Source organism: Polypterus senegalus, chromosome 5 (assembly GCF_016835505.1).
Source record: "Polypterus senegalus isolate Bchr_013 chromosome 5, ASM1683550v1, whole genome shotgun sequence".
Lineage (NCBI taxonomy): Eukaryota > Metazoa > Chordata > Cladistia > Polypteriformes > Polypteridae > Polypterus > Polypterus senegalus.
In genome coordinates, this window is record NC_053158.1 from 107,026,300 (window position 1) to 107,047,982 (window position 21,683).

The following is a 21,683-nucleotide window of genomic DNA, read 5'->3' on the forward strand; positions in this document are numbered from 1 at the left end:
CGGTTTTAACGTCTCAGTGCTCTCCACCCACAGGCCGGGAAACGATAAGTGGCGTCGGGTGTGGGGAAGCCGTCCTGGCAAGTCCTGTGCTGCTGGAATAGCGCGGCTGTATGGACCGGCATCCCGACCATCCCGAGGCTTCAGGTAATTATGATTCATGTAATTGCCATGTCATGTCAGTTTATACCCTGCTCAATCCAAACAGATCAGGGTCGCATGTCGGGGGACTAAAAAAACTGATGAATGATTTTAAATTAAAAAAAAAATCAGTGATTTACATTAAAGTGCGCAAAAAATCTAAAGCAACTACTTTCTCCATTGCCTAAATTGCGAAATAAATATAAATCAAAAATAAACGGGTTTTTCTATAGCAGATTTAACATTACTGCATTATATCCGGATCAGATGCTTTTCTTGTGTTCTTTCTAGTTTATTTCTGAGGCTTGTGGGTTCCTTGCACAGTCAAATGTCACTCTGCTTGTTTATTTTTTTACTTTTTTACTTCCCTGTCCTGTGAATGCGCCCTGCCTTGCTAAATGTCAATCCTAGGCAAATAGCTTTAACCCATTAAACAAGAAAATACAAAATTTACAAAGAATACATTTTTTTTATAGTGGGCTGCAAAATGTTACCAAGCAAATACAAATCACATCTTATAAAGAAAGCAACTTGCATGGTGCGTCTCTTAATACAAAAGGGAGCAGTTTTTTATTGGAGGGTGAATAGAAGTTTAAGTCAAAATCAAAAATCAGCCACCCATCCATCTAATGGCCCCATTTTTCCATTACAAATTTAGAGGAAGCAACAGGGTCATCTTAATGCATGGGCACGCTGGGCAGTTGCCCCGGGGCCCCACGAGTATAGGGGCCCCATGCTAATCTATGTATGTTGTGACTTGTATGTTGGCCTATATTTAGTGTTTGGTGAAAGTTACATCCACGTACATTAGCGGCAGAGACGCAAAGTGGCTGGCATGTAGCATAGGCCGGGTGGTTGGTGAGGGAAGCGAGCAGGGGGCAAAGCCCCCTAGTATTTTTAATTATTTTATTACCTGTTTTCAGGGGGGTTGGTTGGCACCCCAGCCGCTGTAAAAAACCTCTCACTGTTCCATTGCATTCAAACTAGTGTGGTGTTGAGGTGTCACCCATTGCACTGTTGCACTCTGGTCCTAATTTGGAATCCTGTGGTGGGTGTGGCAACACGCTGCATCAGTGCATGCTCCCAACCTCCTCCTCCTCCCTTGGTCTTCAACAGGCATCATGGCTTGTTATAAATAAAAGGAAAGCCAGAGAGAGAGGCCTACCTTAGGAGTATTGGATGCAAGTCTTGAACCATCCCTCAGGTCCATCACACAGGGCACAATTATTCACACTTAACATACACTTTATTGCCAAAGGTTTTGGGACACCCCTCCAAATCATTGAATTCAGGTGTTCCAATCATTTCCATGGCCACAGGTGTATAACATGAAGCACCTAGGCATGCACACTGCTTCTACAAACAAAGAATGGGTCATTAACAGGAGCTCAAGTGAATTCAAGCGTAGTAAATTGATAGGATGCCGCCTATGCAATAAGTCCATTCATGAGGTTTCCTCGTTACTAAATATTCCATGGTCAACTGTTAAGGGTATTATAACAAAGTGGAAGCAATTGGAAACAACAATAACTCAGCCATGAAGTGGTAGGCCACATAAAATCACAGAGCAGGGACAGCGCCTGCTGAGGTGCATGGTGTGCACAAGTCGCCAACTTTCTGCAGAGTCAATAGCTAGAGACCTCCAAAAGCTCAAGAACAGTGTGTAGAGAACTTCATGGAATGGGTTTCTATGGCCGAGCAGCTGCATCCAAGCCTTACATCACCAAGTGCAAAGAAAAGCGTCAGATGGAGTGGTGTAGAGCACGCTGTCTCTGCACTCTAGAGCAGCGGAGATGTGTCCTCTGGAGTGACAAATCACTCTTCTCTGTCTGGCAATCTGATGGTTGAGTCTGTGTTTGGTGGTTGCCAGGAGAACGGTACTTGCATGACTGCATTGTGCCAAGTGTAAAGTTTGGGGGGATTATGGTGTGGGTTGTTTTTCAGGGGTTGGCCTTGACCCCTTAATTCCAGTGAAAGGAACTCTTAATGCTTTAACATGCAAAGCCATTTTGGACAATTTCATGCTAACAACTTTGTGAGAACAGTTTGGGGATGTCCCCTTCCTCTTCCAACATGACTGCGCACCAGTGCACAAAGCAAGGTCTATAAAGAAATGGATGAATGAGTTTGGTGTGGAGGAACTTGACTAGCCTGCACATAGCCCTGACCTGAACATTATTGAACACCTTTGGGATGAATTACAGTGGAGACTGTGAGCCAGGCCTTCTCGTCCAGCATCAGTGCCTGACCTCACAAAGGCTCTCCTGGAAGAATTCTTATTTTTGTTTTGTTCTTTATTTCGCCTTATACAATCTCTTGTATTAGGAATTTGTTAGTTTTCACATACCCCTTGGGGTTAGCCCCTGGAGCAATTGCAGGTTATGGGCCTTGCTCAAGGGCCCAACAGAGTAGGATCTCTTTTGGCAGTGACAGGGATTCAAACCGGCAACCTTCGGGATACCAGTGCAGATCCTTAGCCTCAAAGCCACCACTCCGCCTAAGAATGGTCAGAAATTCCCATAAACACACTCCTACACCTTGTGGAAAGCCTTACCAGAAGAGTTAAAGCTGTTACAGCTGCAAAGGGTAGGCCAACTCCATTTTAAAGCCTACGTATTAAGAATGGGATGTCATTAAAGTTCATGTGTGTGTAAAAGTAGGCATCCCAATACTTTTGGCAATATACTGTACAGTATTTTAGAGTCACCAATAGATGTACAATTTTTGGGATGTGGGAGGACAAGTTTAGTATTCAGAGAAAACATTCACGTACATATTTGGAGGATGTGTAAACTGTCATCTTCTAGTAGTTATGTTTGCCTCCCTGTCAGCTGTAGGAATAATTGCCAAGTTGCTATCTTATTTAGTGTAAACTCTGCTTTTTCATTATCCAAAATGTTAACTTTTCCTTTTATCTGCTGCACAAGCATCTGCACAATTACTTTAAAAAATTTCTTTTTTAGATTTCGGACTGTGAGGCCTTGCTTTTGTAGTCTAATGTCTGAGATTAGAAGTTTTCTAGCTCCACATCTGTACACATTCAATACATATTTTTTATTATTAATATTTTCAACTCAAGTTTTTTTTGGAGCTATGCCCATGGATTCTTATTATGTAGAATGGCGGTCTTCATTTTAAAATGTACCCCAAGGGTACATATCTACCCTTGAGTGTTGCTTCATTCCTTTTGCGCAGTACATAATATCTGGACAATATTTTTGTGCTTATTCACCATATGCCTCTTTTATTAAATGTATTGGTTTCTGTTCTGTTTTATAAACATCTTGCTCCTGAAGCTTTCAAAAGAGCCTTGATTCTAATATTATAATATTCCCAAGCCACTTAATCCAAATCAGGGCTATGAGTGGGTTAGCTACAGGGCTAAAAACCGACCCTGGACAATGGCACGGGGGACCACTCCAGTACCCACCAACACACAGTCAATATAGAATCAACAATTAACAAACATGCATGTCTTTTCACCTGCAGGAGGAAAACTTGAACCATCAGTACTATCCAGACCGCAATCTCCAGCTCTAAAATCCTAGTGAGTAATGTTTAAATGACATTTCTTTTTTCCATATTCATTAATTTTATTTTAGCAAAATCAATTAAAAGTGGAAAACAATAAGTTATGGCATTAGCATTAACCTAGTTATTTATTATAGATTTGCTAATACTCTATTATCCACAAATATGCTGAACATTGTCATCTAGTTGTTAATGTACCATATTATCTGGCTAAAATACAGAGTACTTTAGTAGCAGCCGTAGCTCCTTTCTTATCATGTGGCCCATGCTTACTGATAAAGTTGCTGCTATTAATTCTAAGAGGGAGATGGTTGTGAGTTTGGGTGGCACATCTCTAGCCTTTCCCATGACAAAAGCACAATGGAGTTGTTTGCTACAGCTCTGCTGAACTAAGTATGTGGCTGTCCTATGGCTTACTTCACTAGCATCACAGAAATGATGCAGCTGAGGAGAAATAAGTTCTCCAAATCATGCTGGTTTGAAACATCCATGGACTTCAAATTAACTAAGCAGATACAGATTTTGCATCCATCTGGACCACTGCTTAGCTTATTGCTCTGACACAGCAACATCTCAATAGATTCACAAAATTCTTCTTGCAGGTAACATCAATGGCGCTAAGACTCCCAGTGGGTCACCTCAACCAGAACGGTAAACATCTCCTGATGAGAGATTTGGACTGAATTTCAACTCTAAATCTGAAGCAGTCAGACTAGATACACATTACTGTACATTTAATGCCATTTTTCAATGGTAAGTAAAATCAAGGTCAAGGTTTTTTTTATTTCTTTTGCCCTTTTCATCCTCAGAGATGTCTTCTAACACCATTTGGGTGTTGCTAATCCACCTTGATATTTTAAAGCCTAGTGTCTGACAGATAGCATTGAGGACTATGGTAAAGAGTCACAGCTTGTCCAGCAGAGTTAATTGATTTCACACAGTTATCAACATAAAAACTACACAAAACTCTATGACTGAAGCAACTCGTGCACATTTTCGTGAAGTAGCTGTGCCAAGTAAAACACTTACATCCTGTATTGTTCTAAAGCCTGGTTAATGTCACCATCTGGCCACCATTAGAATCTGAGTAAATCTGCTTCCCTGCAGGAACATTAACCTGGTGGAATATGGCTTCCACATTAACCATCAATGCCACAATTTCTTGGTAGAACCTTCTAATTACTCCAATCAGTGTGCTAGTAAGGTCCACCCACTGAAGAAGTTGTGAAATTTATTGTGGTCTCTTGATAAGAAGCACTGCAATTCAATACCAGGAGAATGTTGTGTTTTTTAGAACGGTATACCCCATGATGTGGAATATACCACACCTTTCCATTTTTGAGGCTAAGACTTTCACTGCACAACCTTTAGGTGATATCTCCATGAAAGCAAAATAGTTCACATTAAATAAAGTGCATTTAAGGATTTTTTTAAATTTAATTTAAGCTGCTCTTGTAAAGTGTGGTTGTTAGGCATTCTGACTTCTTTATTCTTTAACAGTAGGCCAATATAGCAGTGTCCATTTATCAACTGGGCTGAATGAAACACCCTGTCCACAAAACAAAAGATCTGCATCTGACATTTGCAACTGCTCTTCTTGTCTATCTTCATGATATTCATATTTAAATTGCTTAATCCAAAGTTCTTCAAGTTTGGTCACATATATTTGATTTAACGGTACCTGAGTTAATTCATGATTTGTTCAATTACAGTTGCCCTTTTTCAATGGTTCATATACCGTTTTCAAAGCATAAGGCCCTTTGTCAAAACTGAGGATGGCCTTCTCAAGTTCTAATGTCTTTGGCGTGTTAGTACCAATCAGCATTACTTTTTCTGCATTAATACAGGATATTGGCTAGGAGTAGAGTTGGTGAAGGTGGATGAATTTAAATATTTGGGATCAGCAGTACAGAAGAGAGTAAAAAAGAGAGTGAAGGCAGGTGGAATGGGTCGAGAAGAGTGTCAGGAGTGATTTGTGACAGACGGGTATCAGCAAGAGTGAAAGGGAAGGTCTATAGGACAGTAGTGAGACCAGCTATGTTATATGGGTTGGAGACGGTGGCACTGACCAGAAAGCAGGAGACAGAGCTGGAGGTAGCAGAGTTAAAGATGCTAAGATTTGCATTGGGTGTGACAAGGATGGATAGGATAAGAAATGAGTGCATTAGAGGGTCAGCTCAAGTTGGACGGTTGGGAGACAAAGTCAGAGAGGCGAGATTGCATTGGTTTGGACATGTGCAGAGGAGAGATGCTGAATATATTGGGAGAAGGATGTTAACGATAGAGCTGCCAGACAAGAGAAAAAGAGGAAGGCCTAAGAGAAGGTTTATGGATATGGTGAGAGAGGACATGCAGGTGATGGGTGTAACAGAACAAGATGCAGAGGACAGAAAGATATGGAAGAAGATGATCCTCTGTGACAACCCCTAACGGAAGCAACCGAAAGAAGAAGATTGTGAGGCCACCAGTCTACATCATTCTGCTATGGGATGTTTTATTTGCTGCCTGAATTTTTCAGAGAGAAAACTTTATTGAGCCAATGAAGTTGTTACCGTTCAGACTTCTCACTTCCACATTTGTTACAGTGGTACTCTAAACATGTTATTGCTCTTGCATAGTGGTCAACGGAATTTGAACTTTTTCCCCAAACATATTTACCTCATTAATAAGCTCTTCTCTGCAAAGAAAAGCATTACTACCTGGCTATAGAAATGCATATGAAGTAAGCACCTAATTGTCATTCTTAGATTTTACTTGTACTGGAATAGTGGCAAGAATGCTGTTTATGTTCCCAGCCCCAGTACTGGCACATTTTTTACTTTCTGCATCCACAAATCCACTGATCACTGCTGGCTTAGTTTCCTCAGGAGGTATTTCGTTATGTGTTGCTTCGTCTTTATTTTTATGTGCAACACTGTTGAGTGTATCAGAGAACAGAACTGGCAGCCTAATTTCTCCTCCTAGTATATACTCATTTGTTTCTCATATGCTTGTATCTTTTCAAGAAGCTGAAGCGCAGATCCTTGCGTATGAGAAAACCCAACTTTTCTTTATTGGGAGATTTCTGCAGTGTTTTTTTTACACTGTTGTGTGCTCATCTTGAAAAACAAAAAAGAAAGGCTTATTTAATAAAATCCTGGGAGTGATTTATCCTTTCTCGCCTGAGCTTAAATCTGTGCTGGAAGCCTTGCGGGCTACTCACTTATGTTGATGTGGTGCTAAAGCTTGTTTCATTGCCTATTTTCTCTGACTTGATGCCTAATGGAGAGTTTTTTTGTTCTTAGTTCTTATCACTTAAGTCCCTAAACAAAAGGTGTAATGCAATCTTAGAATGTATACTAAGAAACTCAAAAATGCCTTTACATTTGGTTCTACACCTTTGTTTCTCTTGAACAGCACAGACCACACACCACCACTTCTCCCTCAAGTCATATGGGAGCTTAGAATTAATTGCAGGCTTATTGACAGCACTGTCCATCTCTTCCTTGTATTCCATATCTGTCTTTGTACTACTGCAACCAGTTAGGAAAGGGGCATAAGAATTGAGTACTTTGCTCTTTTCTGTTTTAATGGCTGGGCAACTTAAAGCTTACAGTTAGGTCCATAAATATTTGGACAGAGACAAATTTTTTCTAATTTTGGTTCTGTACATTACCACAATGAATTTTAAATGAAACAACTCAGATGCAGTTGAAGTGCAGACTTTCAGCATTAATTCAGTGGGATGAACAAAAAGATTGTATAAAAATGTGAGGCAACTAAAGCAGTTTTTTAACACAATCTCTTCATTTCAGGGGCTCAAAAGTAATTGGACAAATTAAATAACTGGAAATAAAATGTTCATTTCTAATACTTTGCTGGCAATTGCAGCCTGGAGTCTTGAACTCATGGACATCACCAGATGCTGGGTTTCCTCCTTTTTAATGCTCTGCCAAGCCTTTACTGCAGCGGCTTTCAGTTGCTGTTTGTTTGTGGGCCTTTCTGTCCAAAGTTTAGTCTTCAACAAGTGAAATGCATGCTCAATTGGGTTAAGATCAGGTGACTGATTTGGCCATTCAAGAATTTTTCACTTCTTTGCTTTAATAAACTCCTGGGTTGCTTTGGCTGTATGTTTTGGGTCATTGTCCATCTGTATCATGAAACGCCCCCAATCAATTTGACTGCATTTAGCTGGATCTGAGCAGACAGTACGTCTCTGAATACCTCAGAATTAATTCGGCTACTTCTGTCCTGTGTCACATCATCAATAAACACTAGTGTCCCAGTGCCACTGGCAGCCATGCACGCTCAAGCCATCACACTGCTTCCACCGTGTTTTACAGATAATGTGGTATGCTTTGGATAATGAGCTGTTCCACGCCTTCTCCATACTTTTTTCTTGCCATCATTCTGGTAGAGGTTGATCTTGGTTTCATCTGTCCAAAGAATGTTTTTCCAGAACTTTGCTGGCTTTTTTAGATGTTCTTTAGTAAAGTCCAATCTAGCCTTTCTATTCTTGAGGCTTATGAGCAGCTTGCACCTTGCAGTGCACCCTCTGTATTTACTGTCATGCAGTCTTCTCTTTATGGTAGACTTGGATATCGATACGCCTACTCCCTGGAGAGTGTTGTTCACTTGGTTGGCTGTTGTGAAGAGGTTTCTCTTCACCATTGAAATGATTCTGCAATCATCCACCACTGTTGTCTTCCGTGGACGTTCAGGTCTTTTTGCATTGCTGAGTTCACCAGTGCTTGCTTTCTTTCTCAGGATGTACCAAACTGTACATTTTGCCACTCGTAATATTGTAGCAATTTCTCGGATGGGTTTTTTCTGTTTTCGCAGCTTAAGGATGGCTTCTTTTACCTGCATGGAGAGCTCCTTTGAGCGGTTGTCTGTTCACAGCAAAATCTTCCACATGCAAGCACCACACCTCAAATCAACTCCAGGCCTTTTATCTGCTTAATTGATAATGAAATAACGACGGACTTGAACACACCTGCCAATTAAATAGCCTTTGAGTCAATTGTCCAATTACGTTTGAGCCCCTGAAATGATGGGATTGTGTTAAAAAATGCTTTAGTTGCCTCACATTTTTATGCAATCGTTTTGTTCAACACACTGAATTAAAGCTGAAAGTCTGCACTTCAACTGCATCTAAGTTGTTTCATTTAAAATTCATTGTGGCAATGTACAGAACCAAAATTAGAAAAAAGTTGTCTCTGTCCAAATATTTATGGACCTAACTGTATGTGTCACCTGGGTGTACATAGGGGACAGCCTAAGGGCTCTGGTGAATGAAACTCCAGGGGTTGGCACTGTGTGCTAATGCATTTTCTTACTCCCTCTGCAGACCACAAGATTGACAACTATCCCACCATTGACATGACCTCCAGTGTCCATCTACCTGGATGCACCTCTTCCTTCCCGAAGGACCTAAGACTAGACTAGACTGACTAACATCAGTTCAATTGAGAACTCATTTCTGAGATGACACCTCTGCAATTATTGTATGTTTTCCTTTGTTTTTTCAAACTTCAATTATACAGAGTCACCAGGGTGGTGTCCTAACTCTTTATCACCGTATGTCTGATCTCTTACACAATGTTTGCCACAGAGATATTTTAGTTGTCCCTAAAATGTTCGTTCAGGTGTCACTTGGCGTATCTGTAACCCTGTTTTCAGTCAATGTGAAAACAACTTCTCATTAAATCCCTGGGATGGCCACTGGTGTACTGCTCCATAAAATACAACTGATTCCTGTTGTCCTCTGTTTCACTCTCCATGCCGTGTTCAAATACCTTGACAGAGTTTATATTTCAGAGGATATGCTTTAAAGATGGAAATGTTTTAGGGTTATTATTAATATTTCTTATTTATTTATTTGGCTGACATAATTAGCTACATTTGTTTTGTTTTCCCAAATGCAGCACAGGCAGGTAAAATGACTTGTCATTGCTCACAGTGTCAGTGGTGGAATTAAAACCCATAACCTCAGGATTTGAAATCCAAAGTCTTAGCCACTGCACCAAACTGCCTGCCAGAAGTAGTAATGTACATTATCGGTTTACCAGTGATTCTGTAATATCATTCTGGCATTGCATTACAGTAAACAAAGCTTCTGAATGTCTAGCACCACCATTGTGTGGACCATGTCTGCCTGCATCACCTCTCACCATGTTATTAGGCTGAAAGGTCCTAATTGAAAATGGACGGTAAATTAAGTTCATGGAATGAATCCTCCTGTTCATTTTTAATTACACCAAAGACATGTCTCCATTATTACATTGCATATAATTTATTCTGTGCAGCTCTTCATATTTTTGTAAAACCATAATAAGTTGTGCATTAGTAGCAGCCTGCAGTTCAAGTTGTTCCCTAACAGCATTACGTTTAATTTCCTGTTTTTCTAAAGTCTGCCTTTTCTTCAGTACTTCTTTCTTGGCTAACAAGGCAGACTTTTTCAGTTCTGATTTTAAGCATGCAGAGGAAGCCAATGGTGTTGAAGAATGTACAGAGCTTGTTTTAGACTTTATAGGTGATGCCATTGACATGCTATCTCCTGGACAGACATGCTCACTAACTTTTCTTGCTTCTTCTCGGTGTCGCAATACCTCATCAGTTCCCTTCCTTCATGAACTAATTGAATGAAAATGCTTTCAGAAATTACATTTTGAAGCAATGCTGCTGATCCTTACTAATTTTGTCTGCTAAAATAAAATGGTGCAATGGTGTTTTAACACACGTTTTGTTGTCACAAAATTCTAAAAGACAGTAATGAAACTGTTATCAATTGTTTTTGACCATCTCCAGATTACCATCATCCTCCATTAAATTCAGAATTTCATACCTTTTTTCTGTACGTTGACCAAGTTTAAACCATCCTGAGCCTATTTGCCTTTGCAAAGCGTCCTCCAGCTGTGGCTGTTAGTTTTACTTGCCATTTTCTACTGTGCCGGAATTCCAAACATTTCCTTTGGAATTACCCCAATGTTCCTGAAACTTTCCACAAGTTAAGGTAGAAGAAACTGGGACAAAGACCCTAACAGATGTGCCATTTCAATCTTAACTCTAATCATATGTGAGGATAACCATTATTTAGGATTTTTTAATATAGCACAACCATTTGTTTAAAAATCAATACAGACAAACAAAAGAAAAATAGAAAAACGAAGGAAAGAAAACATAAGATTCAACCTCCATTCAAGAGAAATACGAAAAGAAGAGAGATGTAAGATAAAAATGTAGCTTTTTAAACATAACAGAACAATTAATAGCATAAGGGAGTCAATCAATGGCCCTGCATGCTTATCCTAAAATAATATTAATGAATTCTTACAATGTTTTACAAATATTTTGGACATATCTTCTAAGATCTGAGATAATACAGAATGTCCCCTACCCACTGAGTTATAGAAGGTGTGTTGAGATTCTTCCAGTTCAGCGAGTCTGCATGCTAGTAGTGTGGTGTAGGTTATTATAATAGATTTATTCCTTTGCACGTTTAACTCTATCAGGGCAGATTTTGACTTTTGTCAAAAGGAAGGGTATTACGGTGGTAATCAACTGTAAACAGTAACAAAACCCTCCATTATGTTTTAGTTGGACTGTCTTTGCCAGAAAGAAAGTTAGCTTCATTGGTTTGACCGAAATTCCCTGTGCTAGTGTAAGTAGCAAGGAGCAAAAAAAAACAGCAAAAATGGCATTGACATCTGGCGAGAGATCAAAGTGAATGCGTAAAGCTAAATACTCCGTTTTGCATGTTATTGCTGAATTGGACTCTGATTTGTTGGATTCCAGTTTTGATACAAGTGATCAAAAACTATGTGAGGTACCATCATCAGTTGATCAGTCCCCAGTTGATCGATCCCCAGCTGATCGTAGTACTAAACAGCTTTGTAGCTAACGTGCCTAAAATAAAGTTTGCCTGGAACATCACCAGATTCTGATGCAATGTGGCCATGACTGCCATGGCTGCCCCCTCCACATCTCTGGTGAATTGGTGGCCACAGCATGCAGCAGCATACATTTTATATTGATTTCTGTGTGAAACCATTGCTTTGTGTGATTTTTAGAAAACTGTGTTTTTTGGAAAAAAATATTCAGCCATCAAAGAGTTAATGCCATTTGGACATACACCAGATATTGCCATTAAGGGATTAGGAGTGATTGAAACACCAAGACTGTTTGAGAAGTAAGTAATATTTTTTTCCAGATTGATGTTAATGTGTATTCCCAAAACATATGGCCCAGTGATGCTAGAGCTAAATGGTAGCAGTCACAGATTGGATCTTGCCTTGGGTACAGTTTAGACAATTTTAAATTAGATAAATGTGATTGATGGAAAAATTTTGGTTGTATTATAGAATGATTGATGCATGTTGAGTTCTTCCTATCTATAGAACTAGATAGTATTCTATGTAAGACTGAGTTTATCAACTTTTCTAAGATGCAAATTTTAATTGAAAGGTCCTTTACTATAATAATTGAAGGAAAAATTCATTGAAATTTGTATATATTATTGAATTTCTGTCTGAGTCTTCATAAAGACTAACCACTATAGCCTCTGAGATACATATGGGTGTGAGATGTGGAAAGTTGGGGAGGTTTCTTTTAACAAAATGACTTATTTGTACATGTGAATCAATGTGAATATAGTTTGCAAAAACTCTGTATCATGTAGATTAGGTGCACATATGTTTACCAGAATTACAATTGAGTTGAATAAATTCCCCACCATAATGGCATAGCATCCTTTAGGACTGGATGCTGCTTCTTCTGTAAAAAGTGGGATTGTTCATGGATTAAAATTCCCACACCTCTGATTTTCTTATTGTAGCTGGATTGAAAGAACATCACAGAGTGTCTGTTTTATGGGAGTGAAGTAAAGATTAAATTTCAAATCTTTATAATAGTACAGTACAAGTTAAATAGACCTAGGCCAAAATAATGAATGGTATCCTCAAAAAACAATACAAAAGCTGTATTTAAATAATTGAGAATGATATTTCAAAATACATATATTTATTGATATACATACAGTATCTTTTATACAGGGTTTTGATATATTTTATGCTTTTTGTACTCTTTTGATAGTGTTATGAAAAAACATCTGAAATATAAATAATGTAATGTAGATACAGTATATACATAAGCATATATATACAGTATATATAGTGTATATATATATATACAGTATATATACAGTATATATATATATATATATATATATATATATTGTGGTGGTCAGCTGGGGGCTGTGCCCAGCCGCAACACCTGGAAGGACCAGGAGAGGGACTGTACCTACCCTGGACCACGACAGGGCAGCCACCTTGGTTGGTATGAGGGCCACGGGAATTGAGCATGAAAGCTCAACCCTATAGGGACCTGTGGCCACCGTCAGGGGGCGCCCAGACGATTGAGGAGCCTTGGACATCAGCACTTCCGCCACACCTGGAGGTGCTGGGGGAAGGAATACCAGGGACACCCGGAATGCTTCTGGGTGCTCATGCGCCACTTCCGCCACACTAAGAAGTGTCACAGGAAGATCATCAAAGGGCACCTAGAGCACATCTGGGTGGGAATAAAAGAGGCCGTCTCCCTCCAGTCATTAGCCCCTAGTCGGGAGGAAGTGGACAGAGCTCGGAGGAGAGGAGAGGGTTAAGGAAGGACTGTTGGTAGGCCCGGACTTAAAGAGGGTGATTAGTGCAGGGGCACTGTGTTTGTGCAGGACACTTGTAAATAGATGTAAATAAACGTGGGTGTTGGAACCATCAGTGTTTGTCTGTGTCTGGGGCTGAACTTCCACTAATATATATATATTGTGACAGATTAGGGTTTTCTCGCACCCTTGTACCCTCAGACACCACGTCAGACACCAGATAAAAGTCCAATAATAGGATTTATTATAATAATAAAGTGCACAAAGCACACTCCTCTCCACAATTCTCCAATAAATCAAAACAATCACAATACACAATCCTCCTCTCCCAGATGCTTAGCCACCCTGCCTCCCAACTCAGCTCGTCCGTCTGGGACCTCCCACAGTCCTTTATACTAATTGACCCGGAAGCGTTTCACACTCTCTGTCCATGTGAACTGGAACACTTCCGGGTCAGATAAAAATCCTTCTTTTTTTTCACCCAGGAAGCACATCGTTCCCTTTGTCCACGTGACTATGACATACTTCTTGGGCGTAAGACAAATAGTCTCTGGGCCTCCCTGCAGCGACTCTTGGCGGCCCCCATGGTATCCAGCATGGCTTTGCATTAAAAGTCCATTGTCCATAATTCCCTGCTGGAAATCGGGGCACCTCTATGCTGCAAGGAGGGCTCCGTCTGGCGGCCTGGGGGTATTGGTCATGATGAACGGCCGGCCATGTACCACAATAGATACAGTATATATATATATGCATTCAAGGGCATATAAACATAGAAATACACATTTTCACTTATGAATTTTACTAATGTAAGCTCTCACTTGATATTAAATAGTGGCTACACATATTCTTAATAAACTACACTATGAGGTATATGATCTATAAACACTAAATATACATTATTCACATAATTTTATGTCATACTATACTTATGCTACTATTGTATTAAAGTCCTGTAAAAGAGAACAAATGATTAAAATATTACAAACATGTTCAGATAAAAGAAAAAATAGTATAAAAAGTGGAATAGTGGCAAACTTGTTATACTGAAATAAGTACATATGGCAAGTTGCATACACACATACTAAGTCAAGCTCTAACTCATTGCTGGTATTCGTCTTTGTATACCACATATATGATTTAACTCCTGTCTTTATAATGCTCATTTCACGTTTAAAAGACTGTTGGAATTAATCTTTACAGTTTTCGTTCTGCTTCCTCTGGAGAGATGAACATAAAAGATTGACTGTCAACCATCACTTTCAGTCAAGCCAAAAAGATTGTATTTGATTTCACTTTTATGAAGGCGCTGTTTAATGCTGTAAAATGCAGAACATTCTGCAGTATTTGTAGGAGAGAATCAAGGAATATATGTATTGGGCTATTTTTGAATATGACCTCATTTGGCCTCATGTATAACACTGTGCATAGGATTCAAACTATAACATGGCATATGGACAAACCTGAAAATGTGAATATGCACAAAAAAATCAAGATGCATAAAACTGTGCATATGCCAAGTTCCACAAACTTCCCCTTTATAAATCCCAATGAATGTGAAATTTAACACACACGCACGTGCCTACAGCTTGACCCTGACTCCTTTCAGAATTTTGCATATTTGAATATGGAAATAAATATAAATAGCCCCTTCTGTTCAGTGTTTTGTTAAAAGGCAATGGCAAAAGTGCATGGAACAAAGAAGAATTTCAGCAAATGCAAAGTGTACACAAAGAAAAATGTGCTATTTGTTGGCTTAGGCAGTGGTATAAGCAACAAAAGAAAGTTGATGGAGTGATACGTGTGTGGCGGAGACACTCAAAAGTTCAAGTTCCGAAAGTCGTAAAGTGTCCGAAAAAAATGAGAAGTGGTCAGATATCAAAGTCAACGTGAAAAGCGAGTCACAGCCCACCATCTGTTTATTGTTTCAGACAATAATACAAATGCTGACCCCTGTGCCAATGACATGACTCCATGTGGTGATAGTACTGCTGTGCCCAGCACATCCTCGGGCACTGGCTATGCAAACACTTCTGCCTCAGAAACTGCTGGGCAACCATCTAGCTGTGTGCTGATGGACGCTGTTCTGGAGTCACAAAATGCAATAGTGGATGCTGTAAGAGGTATGGTCAATGAATTAAGAAATGAAAGGGCTGTACTATGTGATACTGATCACAAATTAAATGAAAAATTAAATGCTGTATCTGATTATCTGTTTTTATATTCACTAATTACACTCAAATGAAGTTGTAACACTGTCCATTTTGGCTGATCATTTGATGGGTCAGGGTCAGGTTCATCATACTACATCTGTTCAGGTACGGGCAAGCCACGATTGTGTGCCACATTATGCAGCATGCTACGTGCTTGCACAATGAGATATACTTACTGTGAATTATAGAGCAGCACATTAATAGAGTGGAAATCCTTTTTATTTACATAAGCAAATTAATTATCTGAAGGTGCCTTTATAGTGTAGTGTCAGCACCAAGCACCGCAATGGACAGATAGTCTGCTCTTTATATGGCTCTTTGAGGTGATTCACTATCTTTAAAAGGACTGCTTGCCTTTTGCTGCACAAGTTGGAAAAAGCACCTGCAACTGTGCAGAGTTGCTGTTTTTATAGGCTGTCCTACTGTAGATGATGTAATGCCAGCTCATTGTTTTGTGGATTCATCCCTGGCTTATGTAACTTGTCCAGTGCAGTTGCAATAGCAATGTTCATGCAGCTGACTACTCCAATTAAATTTAAAAACCAGACCTTGCTGCGAATTGCTCTTTGATGTTTCCCAGTTCAACCACAGTGTAAGAAAATCTAATATATCTGGATGACAAGCAGATAATACCGTCCTATACCACCCAAGCATTGAATTATTATTATTATCATGGCTCTACAATCTGTACTAACCCTTACTTTCTCTGCTATTCTTTTTCTGATTTTCTGTGGTGGCGATCTGCACCACCACCTGATCAAGGCATCATGCAATTATTACAATGATGTATCGAATGCCAGATGTCCACATGACTATCATTATCTAATTCTTCCATGTGTATCCTGAAAACCATGAGTACTGATTGAGGTCATTGATGTTAGGTAGAATGCCCAGAGGGGGTTGTACGGTCTTGTGGTCTCAGAACCCCTGCAGATTTTGTTTGGTTTTTTTTCTTTTGCATTCTGGAGTTTTTTTTTTGTTTGTTTTTTTCTGTTCTTCTGGCCATCAGACCTTATTTTATTCTTTGTTACTTAGTATTGCCTAATATTATTTTTATATTTTTCTTTTTTCTTTCTTCGTCCTGTAAAGCACTTTGAGCTACATTATTTATATGAGAAATTGCTATATAAATAAATGTTGTTGTTATACTGTTGGCATGGCACAACTCAGTGATTTTTGTGAAATACCCAACCAGTCAGCAAGTTCACATTGAAAAGTTCCTGTGGATAAAAACCCAAGAGTGGACAGAACTTGCAATGGAACAGGTAACAGCACAATTCCTCAAAGTCTGCCTTTGTAAAGCTGGTGCCAGTTCAGCACACAGCTCCAAGAGGATAGCTCTTGGAAATCTAAATTGACTTGGAAGTCAGTCAAGATAATCTATAAATACATGCTCTCTTCTGTTTCTTCAATTTACGTTGACTTCTAACAACGCTAAAGCAGCTATTGTAGATGGAACAGTTTGGCCATTCTGTGCACCATTATATTGTTATAGAATGATTACAATCAAGTGAATTAAATTTGTAAACAATATGCAATTAATTCTGGTGTATTTGATAATGCCCATGTCATGGATGCAAATATGAAAAAAAAGAAAATGACACAGAAACAGTAGCACTGCTTTGACACTGGGTGCCAGCAGTTTGCAAAACTGAGTAGAAAGGTGTGTGTGCAAGGTGTGAGGCTGCCGTGAAAATGTGTGTGGCTTTATGCCAAGTTTAGTTTTTTAGATATCTCGAAATGAGTGTGGAAGCGGGTGCACGCAACATTTTTGTGCATATACACTGTTTATACATGAGGCCCCTTGTGTCTAAGGTGAAACATCAAGTTTTCTTTATTCCTTAGTTTATCAAGTCTAAATATTCGGCTCAAGACTTTGAGGCAGACATGTGCAGGAAATAAGTAGTTAAGATCTTGGTGCGGTCTTCAAGGTATTCTAATATTTTAGAAAAAAATGATGCTACAAATTTTGCTGGGTTGAGACTTTGACGTTTTTCAAATAGTCCTTCATCCCTGATGTTTTTCCTTCTGTATCTATCCTCAGACACCACAGGTTTATTACAAAGTGCATTGCATTCTGATTCTAGGGCCATTATTATTTTGTCAGATGTTATTTTGCATTCCTGTGCTTTACTTTTTACCAGTGAGACCCAAAAGCTTTGTTTTTATTCCTAAATTTGCTCATTTTTTCTGTATGCTTTAATCCATTTTTGCTAGATTTTCTTTTAACATAATAGCAAAGTTATTGATTAAATTACTTCCAGATCCTTTTCCTCTGGTCAGTTCAGTTCATCTATTTTACTGTGACTTCCTTGTATATGCATCCCACGGTAGATAATCAGTAACTTCTGCTCAGACGCCTTGTCAATGTAATCTTAGCACTGTGCATTGATAGCTTTACATAGCCAGTTGGCATCAATGCTATTGAAGTGCAGAGGGTGTTTTTGATGGTTGCTGATGGAAATGAGGCCCTTCCTGGTTTGAATTTCCCACTCAAAACTGGTGACTTTTCACTGCCAGTCTCATTGCTGCATTGAATGCTACATCTGCAGGTCTCGGCTAATTGGGGCCTTCATCTGTATCAACACCCTCAATTTATCAGTGGCTCTACCATGAACTTTATTTTTTTCTCTTTTTTGTTCCCTCTTCATTTTTTGAATATACTTTGGGGAGTTCCACTAAGATTATTAAAATATAGGATATCTCAAATATTAAACAAAAGAGAGAACTAGACACTGCTGCCTGTGGAGAACTGTCTTAGGCATCCATCTATCACAACAGTCAAGACCAACTCTAAGCAGAATTTCAAGAAGACTTTCTATCATCATGTATCACTCAGTAACTTGTAGTAGTGTGATCAGAATGGGTGACCCCCTCTTCCATCCTCATGTTCTTCTTTTTGAGAATTCATCCTTTTATGACTTTCCATTAACCTTAAAAGGTATGACATGGGTGACACTACTGAGTAAGGAGAAAAACAGGTTCTGAGATATGAGTTCCAAAACATCTCTCTTGGAATTCTCTGCATGGTCTTGGAAGTTTTCACAAGTTAAGACACAAATGTGACAGTTACCTTTACAGGTATTGCTTTTCAGTCTTTGCCCTACTCACCATAATGGTAATCATTATGGACGAAATTTTGATCTTTCAGGAACACTTTGAGATGACACTTACCTAGTGAGAGCAGAAGTCACTCTAGAATAAGCAAATTTATTACTGGTAGACTTGGATGGAATGCACAGTTGGGCAGATATACAGTATAGCAGATAAAGTTTAATGAATGTTATATATAAGGTTTTGCACATATGGACATAAATAAGTGTCTAAAACATGAAAATATAATAGATAGATAGATACTTTATTAATCCCAAGGGGAAATTCACATAATCCAGCAGCAGTATACTGATACAAAGAAACAATATTAAATTAAATAGTAATAAAAATGAAAAGAATTAAAATAAAATTAATGTTCGCATTTACTCCCCCGGGTGGAATTGAAGAGTCGCATAGTGTGGGGGAGGAACGATCTCTTTAGTCTGTCAGTGGAACAGGACAGTGACAAAAGTCTGTCACTGAAGCTACTCCTCTGTCTGGAGATGACACTGTTAAGTGGATGCAGTGGATTCTTCATGATTGACAGGAGTTTGCTTAGTGCCCACAGTACGAAAGACTAAGAAGTCACATTGGTTTCCACTCTGAGAAAATGTACAAAAGATACACATATTAAGATGTGGCATTACAGATTGTCAAGAAAGGTTATTTTTAAGTTGTTCAAAACCTTTGAATTATGGAATATTGTAAATAATATGAGAACAGCTTCTGCAAAAGAGACATATCACTGCTGGAGGCAGTCCAAAAGCAGACTAATTCCAGAACTGCAGAGCATGAGCTATGAAGAAGAAAGACTGAAACAGTGAAATTTACAATTTAACCAAAAAGACATAGCAGGGTGTATAAAATTTGGAAGAAAATTAATATAGTAAATGCTAGATATTACTTAAAAATGAGTTCTTAACTAAAAGCATGGGGGCTCTTGAAGCTGATTAAAGATCAAATTTCACATAAACATTAGAAAGCATTTCTTTACACAGAAAAGAATGAAAAAGTAGAATAACGTAAACACCACCGATTCTAAACAAGGCTAATAAAAGTGTTTCCTTGTATTAAGGACACTGTTCTCTCTCAAGTAAGTTGTGTTTAAAAAACTGTAGACTGGGGGAAAAGCTGAGGAGTGCCAGAAATATTAAGGGATAGTTGATGAGACAGAATCATATACAAATTTGGGGCAGCCACCGGTATAATTTGGTTTCCTGGCTGCAAAAGCAATTTTCAATAAATACAGCACTGATGTGCACAAGACCAAGTCCAAAACAGAACTGAGGGAATAGGGAAAAGGTGGAGGCTTTTAAAGGGGAAGACAGGAAGTGAAGTCAAAGGGGTCGGGCTCATGTAGGTCTTCCGTCATTGGTGCGAGCCCAGAAGTGACATCACAGGGGCCGGAGCCAGCAAGGTCTCCTTCCATTGGCTCGGTCCTCGAAGTGACGTCAAGAAGGCCAGGTGGAATCTCCTATGAATGGTCTGCAGGCAAGGGAGAAAAAGAGTCAGTGCACTCTGCCACATCCCGGTATGTCTCGGAACTGCCCTTACTCAAGCCCTTTAGCTGCCTCCCATGCGCACGTGTGTGACAGTTGTTAAACCTGTACCATGTAGAATAAGCGTGAATTGATATTAACAGTACCTGTGTACATGTTAGTATGTCAAAATGGTTTTACTGTGAAGTCAGATAGCACCACGTCATACTCAAACTAAACAAAAAGGCCCATTTATTAAGTTGTGCTCTTTGGAGAAGGTGTTCTTGAGCACAGTGTTGGCACGGCCACACTTGCTCATTAAAACATAAGGAGAGTCTATAAACGCCAGTGACACGAGACAGGTCTAACAAAATTTAATGGAATGTTAAGGGAAGCATGGCATGTTCTCAGACTTGTGCATTCATTAGAAGTTTGACTTCAGCAGCCTGCCCACATGTGAACAAATAAAAATAAGTTTAAATGTCAAACAGCTCATCATCATAGCTGAGGTAAAGAAATTTATTGAGCTGCACTCTTTGGACAAAACATATTGGGCAATGTGCCTATACAAGCCTAGAAATGTTAAAGGATGGGTGATTTTTTGTCAAATTTCAGCTATGCATTAAAAATTGGAGTTGATATTAGTAGTGTCTTCATACTTCTTGTTATGACAAAATGTTCTTTAATGTAAAGCCAGTCAGCGCTTTTCCAAAGCTGAAATAAAGAAATTTGTATTTTACTTTGCTCTGAAAGAATAAGATGATATATGGAAAAGTGTCTATACGGCTACAGCACTTCTGGTAGTTCATACATTTTAGGATCACTTTTAAACGCCACCGATTCTAGAAAGGCTTACAATAAGCATTTCTGAGGGTTAAGGTCTTTTCTCGGTTAAGATATATTTTTTAAAGGGGAAGACAGTTTATGGATGTGGTGAGAGAACATGCAGGTGATGGGTGTAACAGAACACATGCAGAGTACAGAAAGATATAGAAGAAGATGATCCACTGTGGCAACTCCTAAAGGGAGCAGCCGAAAGAAGAAGAGGAAGAAGAAGAAGAAGAAGACAGTTAAGGAAGCACAGGGAGGCTAGGAATTTTAAGGAATTGGTAATGGGTAGCCAAACTTCAGCCATGCAATGCAATTTTGACTTGTTATAAGTTGTCACACACGCATGCATGGGAGTCAGCAGCAGGGTCTAGTTATTGTTGACGTGCCGCATTGGGACTGATTATGTGCACTAATACCTTCTCTCATTTCTTGAAGAACCACTTAAGAACTTCACTTCCTGTTTCAGCATAAGACCATCCCTTAAATGACGTTACTTCCCCTTGACGACCCAGCTCTTCCTCTCTCTCCACCATATAAACCCGATGATCCTCCTGGTCTTCAGTCTGTTATCTGACTCGATTAGAAGAGATTACTCTCGTTTCTAACCTACAGTTATTTTGCCTTACAGCGAACCTGACAATATACGGGGCAGATCCCCCCAAACCTTTACTGTATCATGTTCCCTTTGTTTTCTTACAAAGTGCATTCACTACAAGTTTCATTTTATATTACAAAAGCCTGCACATGCATCAGCAGATTAAAATA

General features: G+C 39.2%; 1 long non-coding RNA gene across 1 annotated transcript; it reads left to right on the forward strand.

Annotated features, from left to right (window-relative positions):
* The first annotated feature begins 6 nt into the window (after positions 1 to 6).
* LOC120529421 lies at positions 7 to 9,357 on the forward strand. The gene is made up of 3 exons (XR_005633734.1): positions 7 to 144; positions 3,628 to 3,685; positions 8,999 to 9,357. It is a non-coding gene; the product is annotated as an uncharacterized LOC120529421 (long non-coding RNA).
* The last annotated feature ends 12,326 nt before the right edge of the window (positions 9,358 to 21,683 follow it).